Here is a 10,116-nt window from a genome sequence, read left to right on the forward strand (position 1 = left end):
TCAACACATTATATTACAGGGCTTCCTCGAAGCAAAGTGTGTACCTGAATAATTTACATACGACGGATACATTTAGTTCATCAACCAAAAGATACAAGTTATGAACCGAATATATCACAAGGCCAAAAGGCACTAAACATGTCTGAGTATAAATGTATAAGACATACAGTCATCCAAAATACAAACTAGGCCCTAAGCCTAACCAAAAGTGTAGCCTAAAAAGCGCTACTCTCTACACTCCGGGATAGTCCACGAAGTCCTCGCCGTCCACACGACCTACGGTCTCAGATGGCGCTCCATCGTCTGGGGGTGGGAGGAGCCCGCGATATGGCATGCAAAATAAGGGTCACCAACTGGAAACAAGAAATACAAATACCAAATACCAAATAGAAAGCGGCTAAACACTTATCATTTTCCTCAACACATGCATAATAAATAAAATGCGCACATAGCCTAATGCAAACCTCTAATGAATGAGTGTGGCACCCCGTCACAGGATCGCCACGGTAACACCCCGTCACAGGATCGTTACATGCATGATTTCCGGAAATATTCTCTCAAAAAAAGGAGAGTCGTAGGTTTCTAGCAACACCCCGTCACAGGATCGTTACCTCTACTATCATCAACACAATCTCAAGGATTAGAGTGGACACCCCGTCACAGGATCGTCACACTCCGTGACACCCCGTCACAGGATCGTCACGTATTGGGACTCAATAAAGATCCCGAAGGATTAAGGTGGACACCCCGTCACAGGATCGTCACACCCCGCGGCCCACTCGCGCGGCCACGTACTATGAGTGCATGAGCATACGATACCCCTATCTATGCCATTTCAACACATTACATATATTCCAAACCAAATTATATGTAATAAAGCACAACTAGCAAAACAACCAAGCACAACAACAAGCAACCAAGCACAACAAGAAAGCATACCCTAATGCTATCGACGGAATTTAAATACGGAAATAAAAACGGTGCCCTTACCTCGGCAATGCTTCCAACCAAAACCACAATGTTTCACACTATCTACCGTTTCGCGTTTCCTAAAAATAACGAGCGGACAATGAATAAGTTTCTCCCAAATTATCTTATCGAAACTAAACCTATCTACAAAGGTCTAGAGGTGTCTAAGGCACTTCCTAACACTCTCGGATATTATTTCCGAGTCCTCCCCATAGTGATTAAAAATTCCCGAAGTTAAATACACTATTTTTCACAAAACAAACACATTTTCGACAAAATAGTTTTCAAACTAAAATGACCATAACTAATTCAACTCTTGTCCACTCGAGACGAACCATACGCCAAACTCTTCGTCTCGAAAAGACGGATCAAATGGTTAAGTTTTGAGGGAACTGAAACAATTTTAAATGGACGAAAATGCCCCTGCACAGTTCGTCCAGAATTGAGAAATCGAGGCATTCTCCCACAAATTTTCATTTTCAAAGCATACCATTGCTCTCTATGGTTTTAAACTTCAAAGGACACTTTCATACACTACCAAAACACTTGAAAACAACCTAAAAATTTTACGAAAACATCTCGACAAAATAATCGAGTTTTTCTTGCGTCGCAAGTTTCAAGTTTTTCTTTCCAAATACAATCCTATAATCAAACTTTGACCCACCTATGATCATTTCATGAAAGCATGCTCATTTTTCACAAAATTGTGGACTTAGAAAAATTTCACAATTTTTTCCCCCCCACACAAGCTCTAGGTTCTGCCCTTGAAAAACAAAGTGGCCCTTCCGCTCAAAATTTTTCGCTTCCGAGGGCATGGTAATATCCCATAATACCCCCGAGTTACTAATCCAAGCCCCAAAAAATTTTCCGGGCAAAGCCTCAAATTTCGAAAATTCAATTTTTGGTTCTTTAACACACAAACAACACTAAAACCATTTTTTTCCCAAAAATTTTTGCATGGTAATTCGCCCTAGGCCACCATTGTGCCTCCCTCAAAGCCCTAACAACTTTTGAAAACTCCTCCTCACTTTTCAAAATTTCTCATGACCAAAAGTTTTGAAAAGTGTAAACCACACCCAAAATTTTTCCAATACTAATACCTAGCATGCATCTATGAGTCCACAAGTCTTTGAAATTGATCAACCAAATCATTTTGAGGGCCAAAACAAGAATTTCTAAAAATTTGTTCAAAAAATCCTCAAGAACACACTCAAAATTATTTTTCCTTGTTTCACAAAATTAAAGTCATTTTCTAACATCCATTTCACTACAATGCTCATAAACAACACCAAAAATAAAAGCACAACACAAATTTTCAAAGTTATGAGCAATTCAAATCAATTTTTCAAACCCTAACAAAAGATTTCATGAAAGTTTTAATCACCATGAAAATCAACATGTGCCAAGCTTAAACAAGCTTAGTCTACCACTCATAACCATTTCTATGGAACCAAAACTAACCAAAGCTAAATTTCTAGAAAAGTTCTCTCAAGAACATAAACCCAAAAATTCTAGAATCTATGAATTTTAACCAAGCAAAAGAAAGGAGAAGACTAGTTACCTTAAGTGAAGTGATTCCCTTAGCAAGTCTAGGTTCCAAAGAGCTTGAAAAGGAAGGATTTGATGATGAAATGAGTTTTTCAATGGAGATAGTGTGAGTGAGAGAGAGCAGCCGAGTGAGTGAGAGAGGAAGGAGTGTTTTGTGAATTTTTCTTAAGTGCACAAGTGCCATAAAAGTCCCCTATGACTTTGGTCTTGCTAACTCTTGACCATTGGATCAAAAGCAAAGTCTCTAGATCAAATCCTAGCCATTCATTCCACTTTCATAAATATCTAGATATTTCCTTTTCACGCCCCACAGCTCTCGCGCGCCGCGACGAACAAAACTCATAAAAACAGAAAACTTACGGAACGAAAGTCCGTCTTAAAATATTTCCAAAACTTATCGCCAAATCTTTTTCCGCGATTGTAATTTTCTTCCACACTCTTGAAAATTATTCTCAGGACATATCCTAACTCGCGCAGATATATAAAACTTCCATCTAAAATTTTACTGAATTTCGAAACCGTAAAATTTTACAACAGCGGGTAAAATCCTCACTCGTTTTTCCAAAAGCGAGAAAAATCTAAAACTCGTCATTCTGAATTTACAAAAACCTTCTCATTCATAAAAGAGGATTACAGCCCAAAAGTCTGTGCCTTTCCAGCGCACGAGCACAAAACAGACTCCATTTCAGCAAAAATCCCATTTTTGCGACGATACTCACTAAAATACTTAACCAAAAACCCTAAAACCTCTTAGCCATTATTTATTCCCTCACACAAAAGTACTGTGGAATTACGGGTCTTACATTACTACCCACCAAAAAGAAGTTTCGTCCTCGAAACTAAGCAGGAGTGATAGCTCAACCATTTATTACTAACACCACACAAAGAGTTCACCATTCCAAATTACTTTTACCACCAGTCCACGAACCTAGGTCAACACATTCTGCTTCCAAGGTCACATTTTTCCGTCTCCGCTTCATAGCCTATTCCATTAGGTTCACGCGAAGTGGTGACCGACTGTCCTCCAAAGAATTTCCAAAAACTCTATGCACTACTAAAGGTGGCAAAACTAGTCTATTTCAGTCAACACGATTCCGTCTACTATTAACAAGAGATTAAGAGTGATCAGTCCCTCAATTTGTCAATAGATAGCCGACAACCATGATGGTGACATAGACCATCTTTACCAAACTACAATAGCGCTCTCCGTCACTTGTGCTCAAAATCATCTGAGCCACAAAGGTTCAACAATTCCTTCGTGGTTTACCAAACCTTTCCTCAATTTCTTACTACCTCGATCTCGCTGACGAGACACAATCTCCCCAAAACATAAACACTCCAAAAGAAATTATCATCTCCGTAGAATCTTACAACTTTACCAATGTCCGTAAATCCTTAAATTTTCTTAATCTCATAACTTCGCCTAACCGTTCGTTCATTCACGGATCTCATTCCAATCTCATTCTTAATAATATCATCCCAACATCCGGTTGGTGATTACAACTCCCACGTTTCCTGGGCACTTGCGAACTATACCGTCTATGTCTCTTGGATTTTCTTTATCCAAATCTCAAGCAACTTTTCCTTTTAAACAAATCTCCGCTTTCCACAATTCAACCCCTTACGCGTCTGCAAATTTTTTTTTTCCCAACTGAACACTTAGCTCACCCTTGCAGTCCTCAACACAAAACATTTCTCTTCGTTGACTACCACCGTTGGCACGCACCATCTTTTGTTAAATTCCCAAACCATTTTAAAACTCCCTTGAGTTTCTTTCCTCTTACCACTAAATTCTCTTTTCCTCAAAAGAGTTTGTCACCCTCGACCTCTTTAATTGTTCCAACATCTTCCTTTTATCGTTAACATCCGATGTCCTTGATTTTCTCAACGTGCACTTTCCACCATGCTACGCCCATATTCATTAGAACGATTACTAACCTCCTTTTCATATTCGCATACAACAATTTTACCGCCATGACATCCATTCATGTGGTGATTTCGAATCCTTAATACACACACAATCATAATTTTCCAAATTATGTGTGAGGTAGTCCTATTTGTGAATCCTCAATTAGCATGAACCACATCTCCATGTGTTTCTTCAGTACTCCTCATGAAAAAGTTTCTCCCAACGACTAACTTCCTCGCTCCATTCACTTGTCCTTTAATGTCACATCACTACTTAAACTTGTCTCGACGTCCAAATTCCGATGTGCAATTTTCCATTTAATAATTTAGTCGTTCGGATACCAACCGTAACATTCTTTTCCAATTTAAACCTCTTTTCTCCATCGCTATTCTTTTGTGCTTTTATCTACATATACCAAGTTCCACTTTCATTGGCATACACTCCTCGTGTGATTCTTAACTCAACCTTAACTTCTTACGAGATACGTCAATGCAATCCTTCTTACTATTCCTTTTGACTCTGACAAATTAAACAATAAGGTTGCCAGCCTTTCCTTACAAACTCTAATTATTTCTTTTCACCTTCTTGCTAGCGCACAACCTCAATATTCCATCGCGACCACCACGCCGATGTTATAACTCTACCAAAACTCCAAATTAGTCCTCCTCGACTCTCTAGAAATTCGCAACATCCGAGTTCAACAACCGCCTAGAGTTGGTTCCCAAACCACTATACCCAATTTTCGTTAAATCCAACAACATCTTTAATTTGGCGTACCCGAACCAAAACTCTCTCGTTCTACATGAAATTACATCGTAACAAATATACTTTTTTCCGTTCGACCAATCCCAAATCGTCTTAACGATCTAAAGTTATAGTATTTTTTTCTAATACTATTTACCAACTTCACATATACGTTCTCGCTACTCATCCTGACACATCTACTTAATCATAAAAGTCTTACTCACTTCTAGCCTTTTCTATGGTACAACCAACATGTTCCTCGAAATCGAACGCCCCAAAAATAATTAATCCTCCAAGCTCCTAGTAATTAGCTCTTTATGCATACTATCTCTAAACTTATCCTTAGAACGTCATTATGATTAACTTCCAAATTTACTTATCTTGCTCATCCATCTAGTGTCCGACACTTATCTCAAATCTTAATGCTCGTCTTTTTGAGACTAACCACCAAGCAAAAACCATACACTACATGACTTCCTTATAATGTTTGATTCCTAAATCAATCTCTTCGAATATAACCCTCAAGAACTTAAACACTAGTCATACTATCTAAATTCCTCCGTTACATCTTAACCTTCAACAAAAAGTCATTCCAACTATCACTCTCTTTGTCTTAGTATTCTCACTAATGAACCCCTTTTCTACCCACAACAAGACATTTCTTAGAAAATTTTCTAAAATTCTCGTCCATAACTTGAATTATTTAAAACTTGTCCACTTCATCCCCTATGATATCATACTCTCAAGGTGCTACTTGGTCCTTCAACCCTCTTGGTCGATTGAAATTGTTAACTTAAATGTCCATTCATACCGGCCCTCTACTCACTTATGGTCTAATCCCGTCAAACCACTTGAGAAATTTAATTTCTCTTACATTTTACCCCCCAAAACTAACAATTCTAACTTACACATCTACAATTCTATAGGCATTTCCATACTATATACCTCTTGTATCTCTTAACATCGACATAAAACTTACTTTTCATGGTTGGACTACTCGTTCTTTACCTAGCAATCCCTCCAAATTCACCCTTGTTCCAACAATTAATCAACTATATTCTTGTCTCACCTCGACATCTATACTTACTATCTCCTGAACTACGTATAGATTGTCACTTACCAACGTGATACTTGGCCTCCTACCTTTAATTATCACGAGATTTTACCCTTAATACTCACATTTCAAAATCCTAACATATCTTAAACACTCAACTTAACCCTTAAGGTACTCACCCTTCATATAATCGTCGCCTAACCACACTAGGTTCACTCACTCTTGATGCGCCACACCCATTAATTCCAACATGACTCGCCCCGAGGATTATCCAATCATCGAAATTAATTCCAATTGACCTCGTTGTCTGCTCCAACATTCCACAACGGTCGCACCTCCTTGACAACTAAACGACTTCATCAAGTCTCGTCCCGAACTCATCGTAGAAGACATCCAATATTTTCTTAAAAGGTCCCCCTAAATAATTCCGTACTTGCAATCCTTTACAAGAACGACGTCCACTCGTCCACACTCAACATCTTCGAGTGACCACGTCCAATGCACTTCTAATCAATAATCTAACTTCCAAGAATCCCTTGCATTTCTTATTCTCCTCAAATCCATCCTCCTCGGACCGCTGCCTCTGAGAAAATTCGGAGACACTCGTCGACCCAGTTCGACCAAAGCTCTAGGGGCTAACTGTCCTACTAACTGAAGCACTATAGGGAACATTGTTTCGGTTGAGAAACAATCAATTACCTAAGCATTTAACCCATGCTTGACTCAAGACAACAAACACATAAGAACCCAAGCACTTATGCTCACTAAACCCGACCCTAACTCTAATATGACTGACCTCAGACTGTTAACTCAAGTACACACTTTCCCTTTGAAGATCTAATGCCGAGCTCTGATACCAAAATGTAACACCCCATTTTTCAAAGCATAAAAAGGGGTTTTTTTTTTTTAAAACAACACGCTTAAATAAAATGGCGCGCGTGAACGCCCGCAGCTATCTCGGCAATTCGTCATTCAATAGAAAATAAATATAACATCAACACATTATATTACAGGGCTTCCTCGAAGCAAAGTGTGTACCTGAATAATTTACATACGGCGGATACATTTAGTTCATCAACCAAAAGATACAAGTTATGAACCAAATATATCACAAGGCCAAAAGGCACTAAACATGTCTGAGTATAAATGTATAAGACATACAGTCATCCAAAATACAAACTAGGCCCTAAGCCTAACCAAAAGTGTAGCCTAAAAAGCGCTACTTTCTACACTCCGGGATAGTCCACGAAGTCCTCGCCGTCCACACGACCTACGGTCTCAGATGGCGCTCCATCGTCTGGGGGTGGGAGGAGCCCGCGATATGGCATGCAAAATAAGGGTCACCAACTGGAAACAAGAAATACAAATACCAAGTACCAAATAGAAAGCGGCTAAACACTTATCATTTTCCTCAACACATGCATAATAAATAAAATGCGCACATAGCCTAATGCAAACCTCTAATGAATGAGTGTGGCACCCCGTCACAGGATCGCCACGGTAACACCCCGTCACAGGATCGTTACATGCATGATTTCCGGAAATATTCTCTCAAAAAAAGGAGAGTCGTAGGTTTCTAGCAACACCCCGTCACAGGATCGTTACCTCTACTATCATCAACACAATCTCAAGGATTAGAGTGGACACCCCGTCACAGGATCGTCACACTCCGTGACACCCCGTCACAGGATCGTCACGTATTGGGACTCAATAAAGATCCCGAAGGATTAAGGTGGACACCCCGTCACAGGATCGTCACACCCCGCGGCCCACTCGCGCGGCCACGTACTATGAGTGCATGAGCATACGATACCCCTATCTATGCCATTTCAACACATTACATATATTCCAAACCAAATTATATGTAATAAAGCACAACTAGCAAAACAACCAAGCACAACAACAAGCAACCAAGCACAACAACAAGCAACCAAGCACAACAAGAAAGCATACCCTAATGCTATCGACGGAATTTAAATACGGAAATAAAAACGGTGCCCTTACCTCGGCAATGCTTCCAACCAAAACCACAATGTTTCACACTATCTACCGTTTCGCGTTTCCTAAAAATAACGAGCGGACAATGAATAAGTTTCTCCCAAATTATCTTATCGAAACTAAACCTATCTACAAAGGTCTAGAGGTGTCTAAGGCACTTCCTAACACTCTCGGATATTATTTCCGAGTCCTCCCCATAGTGATTAAAAATTCCCGAAGTTAAATACACTATTTTTCACAAAACAAACACATTTTCGACAAAATAGTTTTCAAACTAAAATGACCATAACTAATTCAACTCTTGTCCACTCGAGACGAACCATACGCCAAACTCTTCGTCTCGAAAAGACGGATCAAATGGTTAAGTTTTGAGGGAACTGAAACAATTTTAAATGGACGAAAATGCCCCTGCACAGTTCGTCCAGAATTGAGAAATCGAGGCATTCTCCCACAAATTTTCATTTTCAAAGCATACCATTGCTCTCTATGGTTTTAAACTTCAAAGGACACTTTCATACACTACCAAAACACTTGAAAACAACCTAAAAATTTTACGAAAACATCTCGACAAAATAATCGAGTTTTTCTTGCGTCGCAAGTTTCAAGTTTTTCTTTCCAAATACAATCCTATAATCAAACTTTGACCCACCTATGATCATTTCATGAAAGCATGCTCATTTTTCACAAAATTGTGGACTTAGAAAAATTTCACAATTTTTTCCCCCCCACACAAGCTCTAGGTTCTGCCCTTGAAAAACAAAGTGGCCCTTCCGCTCAAAATTTTTCGCTTCCGAGGGCATGGTAATATCCCATAATACCCCCGAGTTACTAATCCAAGCCCCAAAAAATTTTCCGGGCAAAGCCTCAAATTTCGAAAATTCAATTTTTGGTTCTTTAACACACAAACAACACTAAAACCATTTTTTTCCCAAAAATTTTTGCATGGTAATTCGCCCTAGGCCACCATTGTGCCTCCCTCAAAGCCCTAACAACTTTTGAAAACTCCTCCTCACTTTTCAAAATTTCTCATGACCAAAAGTTTTGAAAAGTGTAAACCACACCCAAAATTTTTCCAATACTAATACCTAGCATGCATCTATGAGTCCACAAGTCTTTGAAATTGATCAACCAAATCATTTTGAGGGCCAAAACAAGAATTTCTAAAAATTTGTTCATAAAATCCTCAAGAACACACTCAAAATTATTTTTCCTTGTTTCACAAAATTAAAGCCATTTTCTAACATCCATTTCACTACAATGCTCATAAACAACACCAAAAATAAAAGCACAACACAAATTTTCAAAGTTATGAGCAATTCAAATCAATTTTTCAAACCCTAACAAAAGATTTCATGAAAGTTTTAATCACCATGGAAATCAACATGTGCCAAGCTTAAACAAGCTTAGTCTACCACTCATAACCATTTCTATGGAACCAAAACTAACCAAAGCTAAATTTCTAGAAAAGTTCTCTCAAGAACATAAACCCAAAAATTCTAGAATCTATGAATTTTAACCAAGCAAAAGAAAGGAGAAGACTAGTTACCTTAAGTGAAGTGATTCCCTTAGCAAGTCTAGGTTCCAAAGAGCTTGAAAAGGAAGGATTTGATGATGAAATGAGTTTTTCAATGGAGATAGTGTGAGTGAGAGAGAGCAGCCGAGTGAGTGAGAGAGGAAGGAGTGTTTTGTGAATTTTTCTTAAGTGCACAAGTGCCATAAAAGTCCCCTATGACTTTGGTCTTGCTAACTCTTGACCATTGGATCAAAAGCAAAGTCTCTAGATCAAATCCTAGCCATTCATTCCACTTTCATAAATATCTAGATATTTCCTTTTCACGCCCCACAGCTCTCGCGCGCCGCGACGAACAAAACTCATAAAAACAGAAAACTTACG

The 10,116-nt window shown here is 38.8% G+C and overlaps 2 long non-coding RNA genes across 2 annotated transcripts; both read right to left on the reverse strand.

The window, feature by feature from the left end:
- Nucleotides 1–283: 283 nt before the first annotated feature.
- LOC123884102 lies at nt 284–2,623 on the reverse strand. Its single transcript, XR_006800679.1, has 3 exons — nt 2,531–2,623; nt 991–1,049; nt 284–303 (listed from the first exon to the last, which is right to left on the reverse strand). It is a non-coding gene; the product is annotated as an uncharacterized LOC123884102 (long non-coding RNA).
- A 4,678-nt stretch (nt 2,624–7,301) lies between these two features.
- LOC123884101 lies at nt 7,302–9,861 on the reverse strand. The gene is made up of 3 exons (XR_006800678.1): nt 9,769–9,861; nt 8,229–8,287; nt 7,302–7,521 (listed from the first exon to the last, which is right to left on the reverse strand). It is a non-coding gene; the product is annotated as an uncharacterized LOC123884101 (long non-coding RNA).
- Between the last annotated feature and the right edge of the window lie 255 nt (nt 9,862–10,116).

Source organism: Trifolium pratense, linkage group LG5, assembly GCF_020283565.1.
Source record: "Trifolium pratense cultivar HEN17-A07 linkage group LG5, ARS_RC_1.1, whole genome shotgun sequence".
NCBI lineage: Eukaryota > Viridiplantae > Streptophyta > Magnoliopsida > Fabales > Fabaceae > Trifolium > Trifolium pratense.